Consider the following 7,451-nt stretch of genomic DNA (forward strand, 5'->3'; position numbering starts at 1 on the left):
ATTGGACTTCAAGCTTAATTATTTTTTTTTTGATTCAAATTTTTGTTTTCGAAATTAAAATTTTCAAATTTTTTTGGTACTAACTAAACTAGTGTAAAACATAACTAAAGTAATAAATCAAAACAAATTGAATAACAAAAATAGTTAAGGTAAAAAAATAGTTAAACTTTGAGTCGAATAGTTATTAATTTAAAACAAACTTATTATTACTAAAACTCATAAATCTTAACTTTAGTTGCAATGCTTAACTAATTGATTTCATTCGCTTAACTAAGCTAATTGGTTCATTGCTTAACTAATTGATTTTGTGTGGATAACTAATTAATTTCGTTGCTTAACTAATGAATCTCAAACTTAACTATTTTTTTCAGTGGTTAACTTAATAGATCCACGCATAACTAATTGCTTCCAATGCTTCACTAATTGTTTCAGTGCTTCACTAATTGGTTGCATGCTTTAACTAATATGTTACATCACTTAACTAATTTATTACATTGCTTAACTAATTGGTTCTGAAGCTTACTTATTAGTTTCATTTTAACTAATTGATTCAATTGCTTAACTAATTATTTTCAATGCTTAAATATTGTATCCTAATAAAACTCTAAAATGCATTATCTGAAACAAAATACATAACTAAAACTCAAAAAATCTTAACTAAAACCAAGAAAATCGTAACTTAAACTGGTAAAATCATAACTAAAACTCGAAAAGTCATAACTAAAACTCTGAACGAAAACTCAAATACGTAACTAAAACTCAAAAACCTTAACTAAAACAAAAAAATCGTGACTAAAACTTAAAAATTCATAACTAAAACATAGAAATCAGTCCACCATTCCACTGAGAAGACCATTATTTCAGAATTATAACTAAAACTAAAACATAATTATTCTTTACTAAATACAAAAAAGAGTAACTAAAATATTACAATTCTTAACTAAAAATAAACGAAACTAAAACCTAAAACACCAGTATATTCGACCAACAACTGTCATAGTGCTTCCAGCTACGAACCCTCAGTCTGTCACCGACCGCCACCACCCGCAAATCCTCCTCCTCCTTGTACAAGAGGTCGGATTGTCAACCGAAGTGGAGATCTATAGTACCACAGACCTATACAACAAAAACTAATCGAATTCAATTTAATTGCAACAAAACCTAATCAAAATCATCACTATATCAGGGTGAACATATCGGGCCAAGCTAGCATCAACATTCAATAGATCGGGGTGAATTGAATAGAAAGTCGATCGAAATACAAATCACATGAATCGAAAATCGAAACCTAACTAATTAAGAAGCTAAAATAAAGGAGTGATGAAAGAAGTACCAGCGTAACGCCGAGACCACAACCGGCTCCAAACCAAACCAAATCTCACCTTCGCCACCACCAATTGCGAGATCAAAAATCGAGTGCAAGGCACCAATCAATCCACCGCAGCAGCCAGAAGCTATAGCCGATGATAACGTCAACCGAGAGAGATCGCCGGAATAGAGATCGCAGACAGAATCGGTGTAACAGCCATTAAATTAGGTTTGAGACTCAACCTCGTAATCCACTCTTTCTCTCTCCTCTTTTCCTCCTCTCAGCGCCACCGCCGTTGTCGCTGCTTCTGTTGCTCGTAGAGACGATCTCAACTTCTTAGGAAGCCACAACCATAGCCGCCTGGCTCCCTCCCACACCTTCGATCAACGAAAATTGAAACATCAAAAACCTTAACCCATTGAAGAAAAATGGAGGAGAGAGGGATGGAAGAGTTACCTCCGTCGTCGTCTTCGTGATCTCTCTCGCCTGCTTCGTCATCTCAGACAACAATTTCGATGAGAGGGGGCGGCGATTTGAAGGAGAAGAGAAGAGGGGCAGAGTGGTTGAGGAGAGAGAAATGCATTAGGGTTTTGAAATGAAAATTAAAAGAAAATTTGATATATATTTTCACTGAAAAAATTGTTGGGTCATGCTGATGCCAGCAATTACGTGGCATAATGGTTGCCATCAAGGCGGTCTTTTCTGTAAGACCGTCTTTTACAAAAGTTTGTATAAATTATTTGTCATATTTATATTGTTTATGTTTTAAAATAGTAACGTATGAAATTAATAATCATATTGGTTGTATATTTGAATTAGTAACGTGACTGCTTAATCCAATTACCTTCACCATAAATTATTTGTCATATTTATATTGGTTGTATGTTTTAAATAGTAACGTATGAAATTAATACATATTGGTTGTATATTTGAATTAGTAATGTGATTGCTTAATCCAATTACCTTCACCATAAATTATTTGTCATATTTATATTGGTTGTATGTTTTAAAATAGTAACGTATGAAATTAATAATCATATTGGTTGTATATTTCAATTAGTAACGTGATTGCTAAATCCAATTAAGGGAAGTGTTAGGAATTGTAGAATTCTATGACCCCTTCTCATACTAAGGCCCCGACCGCATTTGATTGAGTTGATCAATCTTTTCATTTCATCAAGTGTTGAGTTGAAGTATGTCATAACAATGTGAACTTTATTCATGAATGAATTTTAGGAATGGTATATTTCTACGCAGTCCTTTGCAATATTACCTCCGTTTTAAAATGATTTCTATTTTTGTTTTAGTTTTGTTCATAATATTTTTACATTATGTTTTACAATATTTTTAAACATTCAGATTTATTATCCTACCCTTCTTTACTTACACAGTTACAATTTTGTATTCATTTTCTCTTAATTTTTTTTCTTATACCCACCCACTTTCTACACATCTATTTTCTTTTATCTACTTCCTCAATTTTTCAATAATTCCACCATCTAGGTTTTAGCACTATTCTCATATTCTTGTTTAGTTATTTTTTGTGTTATATATAAGGAATAATATCTCAATGTGGGATCTTGTTAGATTCGTCTAGAAATATACTTTCAAATTATCAAATTTTTATAATTTTTAAAATGTATAATGAGAGATATTAGTGGTTAAAATAGTGCATTAATTGGCAAATGTGAAATCTCATATGGTGCAATTAAAAAAATTAGTTTTTACCCCGTGCGATGCACGAGTTTCTTAATTTAAAAATTCGGGTACATCATTTATGTCATATAAAGTAGGATACACAAATTTTGAAAAAATAAAATGTGAAACATTTGGAGTGTAATGAAATTAAATTTAGCATGTGAAATAAATAAAAGTATTTTTAAAATAAAATGAATATCTAAGTAATTAAGGAGGAGAATTGGAAAGGATGACTATAAATGATGATATAACAATAAAAAAAATATATAAAAGAGATGACACGTGGCATCATTACATGCAAACATTGTGTTTTAAAATATTAGAATAGATATGGAGGAAGTATATCTTATTATATCATCCACCATTTACACATTAAACTTATTTTATAATTCCTCTGTTTCAAAAAAAATTCACACTTTAACTAGCACGTTTGCCAAGATTCAACTCTCTCTATAATTTTCTAATTATCTTTTTCTAAAATCTTAAAATTTAAATATTATGAAAATATATAATGAAATCATTTCAATGACATTTTACTTGATAACATTTGCTTTGAATAAATTAGTAAAATATATGGTTAAAGTGGTGTATGAATAGTGACAAAACTCAAAATATTACAATTTTTTTGAAACGGATAAAGTATTAATATATGCAAATAGTAATTATAGATTTCATTATGAAACGGAAATAGTATATACGTAAAATAATCTCAAAAGATTCTCAACCCTAACTCGATATACATGTTTATGTTTATTTAATGAGTGTGGTACCGTGGTCATATCGAGTCCTTTAATTAAGCTGGTCTTAAATCATTAATCAGCCCGTCTCTTGTGTGACCGTCACACCATCAACTGATGGTGTGACACATTCACATTGAAAATTTGCTAATTTCAGATCAGTAGGTGTAACCTTCTTCTCCAGGAGTAACTTGGCATCACTCACATCTTTAAACTCCATATTATTCGTGTTGATGTGTTGACGCAATAATTCAAACATTTGATCATCTGAATGACGACGATCTTATTCTGTTTTTAATTTTTTGGGATGGAAAGTCTGATGGGCGGATTATAAAAAGAAGTAACTGAATTATAAAAAGAAGTAATCACTTATTAACTCTACTAATTTTTCTAAAGCTATTAAAGTAATTACTACTAATATTACTATAAAAAAAGTAACAAATCTAAATTATAGAAGTAACATACCTAAATTAAAAAATTATATCCTCCATCTAAAACTACTCCGTATAAAAAAGTAACATGTCTAAACTATAAAGTAACATACCTAAACAAAAAAGTACCATGTCTAAACTATTGAATTAACATACCTAAACTAAAACGTACCTCTTCTAAAATTATAAAAAAAAAGTAACATGTCTAAACTACTGAAGTAACATACCTAAACTAAAAAAGTATATGTCTAAACTATAGAATTAACATACCTAAACTAAAAAGTACCTCTTCTAAAATTATAAAAAAAGTATTATGTCTAAACTATAGAATTGAAGTAACATACCTAAATTTAAAAGGTACCTCCCCTAAAACTACTTTGTATAAAAAATAACATGTCTAAACTATAGAAGTAACATACCTAAATTAAAAAAGTAACTCCTCTAAAATTATAAAAAAGTAACATGTCTAAACTATAGAAGTAAATACCTAAACTTAAAAGGTACCTCCCCTAAAACTACTCTTGTATAAAAAAGTGACACGTCTAAACTATAGAAGTAACATACCAAAACAAAAAAAGTACCTCTCTAAAATTATAAAAAAAAGTAACATGTCTAAACTATAGAAGTAACATACCTAAACAAAAAAAGTACCTCCTCTAAAATTATAAATAAAAAAAAAAAAAGTAACATGTCTAAACTATAGAAGTAACATACCTAAACTAAAATTGTACCTCCTCTAAAATTATAAAAAAAAGTAAAATGTCTAAACTATAGAAGTAACATACCTAAACTAAAAAGGTAACTCCCATAAAACTACTCCGTATAAAAAAAGTAATATGTCTACTTTTTTTTAACAAGTATAGAAGTATAGTAAACATATTGTTTCTAATTTTCTATTCATTATCTCTTTATTGCTTAATTAGTTTACCTTGTTGAGTCCAGTGACATATTAGCTAGAAATTAATCCAACGTAATTGAAAATGTTCTAGGATTATTATGTGTTTCAATAAAACATTTGAAGCTAGATCCGAAAGGAGTCGGTTTAATAATACAGAGTATATAAGAGTAGAATTTCAAATGTCCTTTTCAGGAGAATATGCATGGTGATATAGAAGGGATGGGTGATGGTTTGGTACTCTTGGTCACCTTTCAGGTTGTTTTAATAACAAAGGTCAGTCCATATAGTGTGAACACGTCACCCATCAACTTGATGGTGTGGTCGATCTCATACAAGACTTGAGGATCATAACACTAACCTATTTTTTTTCGGTGTCACCGTGTCATGATTGTGTCACGTTGTAATACTCTACCTTATAGTAAGTTCAACATTCCTAGTTTCAAAATTTAGTAAAATATATTATTGAAGTTAATAAAATTAACTACAAAATGCAGGGGGAAGTGAAGCAGCAGAAGGCAGGATATGCCAATCAAGAAGCCACTACTTCAAGGGAGCCTGCAAACGTGACCGTAACTGTGCGTATGTTTGCCGCAACGAAGTTTCTCCGGTTGCCAGTGCCACGGTTACTTCCACCGCCGCAGCTGCTACTGTACTAAGCTTTGCTAGGGAGCATTATATTGCTAATTAGTCATGCGCGCTATTTGATTTACAAATCTCTAGTTACTTCATGGTTGGTCTGTTGATGAAAATTATGGCGATATTGCAACAATGTTTTCAACTTCGTCTGCAATCGATTTGAACGAGATCGAAATCACCTCTAGATAAACAGACCGTTTAATGCTTGTGTCAAACAACAATATTGAAGAGATTATGTAGAATTCTCAAATTTCATTCCTTCTTTTATATATATTTTTTTTAACATAAGCTTAATTTTTAGACAAACTATATGTACGGTGCTGCTTTTTATCAAACTTGTCCATTTGTATGTTTGGATTTTGTAATGTAAGGTTTCTATTGAAAAGCAAGATCATTAGTTTTGCCTTGATTTTTGACAATTTCACCCCCAAGGGGAGCCAACCCTAAGTTTGCACGCCTACACATATAAGATCAAAGAGGCAAAAAAAATCACCCTCTTTGATGTAAAACTCGCCCTATAGGCTATCAGGTCAATTTTAAAATCGCCATCCCATCGCCCTGTAAGGCTTAGGGCAAACAAAAATTTTCGCCCTCTTTAAATGGAATCAAAGAGGGAAATATTTTTCGCCCTCCTAGAATTAAATCAAGGAGGGCAATATTTCTCGCCCTCCTAGAATGAAATCAAAGAGGGCAATATTTTTCGCCCTCCTAGAATGAAATCAAAGATGGCAATATTAGTACTAATCACATTAATCAGTTTGAACATTTGAAATCGAAACTCAATCATGCAAAATGCGTTAAAAATCGCCCTTACGGCTTAAAATATTGAGTTCCGACAGAGTCGCCACGAAAAAAATTTAAGGGCCCGATTTGGTAAGATCATGACTTGGGATAAGGTATAGGACTTGAAACAGCTTAGAGATTTGGGTAAGGGAACGAGCTGACACACTTATTTAATTTAGAAAGATTATCATGTTCGGTTAATCAAGACAAAGATCGTTTTCGTGCAAGAAAATCTTAATCATGATACTATGTTTAGATGGGTTTGACATGCATTTTAGAACATCAAGTTTGCTATATTGTACATGATCACTTTGCTTTAAGTTAAATTAAAGGAACCTAGTCCGGTTGTCCAAGATTTATCTTTGTTAAGTGGGATTGGAACTTTGTATATTGTTGATTTAGCATGTTGGGTGATGAAAGCAATAACAAATAAAGCAAAGCATCAAAATAGAAATAAATTAAGGGCACAATAAGTAAAGTTATACACCACCTAGAATGGACTAGGTGTAACCAAATTGAATGAATAATAAAGGTGCAAAATTGAAGGGTGCAATCAAGCAATTAATAAGTAATGTAAATATTAAATAACCGAAATTGCAATACTAGAAATTGAAGGTGAAATGTTGAAATCCAAACAAGAAACACTTGTTCAGGGATGACTTGGTTTGGCATCTCCAATATTTTTTTTTAATATTTTTTTTTTACATAGGCTCATTTTTGACAGGTTAAAGTCGTATCGCCTAATAAAAAATAACCTAAGTCCACTAACAAGATAGTAAAGGAAGTAGGGATCGAATCCACAGGGAAACATGTGTTCTTTCTATTACTAAATCTAAAGTCTAGACTATTGCGAGCAAGAATTTGGTTGGTTTTGATATTAAAACTACGACAATAATAAAATAGGGATAATTCAGATATTAAAAGGTCTAGGGCATAGGTTCACCAATGAATAACAATCC

General features: G+C 31.1%; 1 pseudogene; it reads left to right on the top strand.

Annotated features, from left to right (window-relative positions):
* The first annotated feature begins 5,271 nt into the window (after positions 1-5,271).
* LOC130471504 (defensin-like protein 1) lies at positions 5,272-6,029 on the top strand (annotated as a pseudogene).
* Positions 6,030-7,451: the final 1,422 nt, after the last annotated feature.

The sequence above is a fragment of the Spinacia oleracea genome, chromosome 4, assembly GCF_020520425.1.
Source record: "Spinacia oleracea cultivar Varoflay chromosome 4, BTI_SOV_V1, whole genome shotgun sequence".
Taxonomy (NCBI): Eukaryota; Viridiplantae; Streptophyta; class Magnoliopsida; order Caryophyllales; family Amaranthaceae; genus Spinacia; species Spinacia oleracea.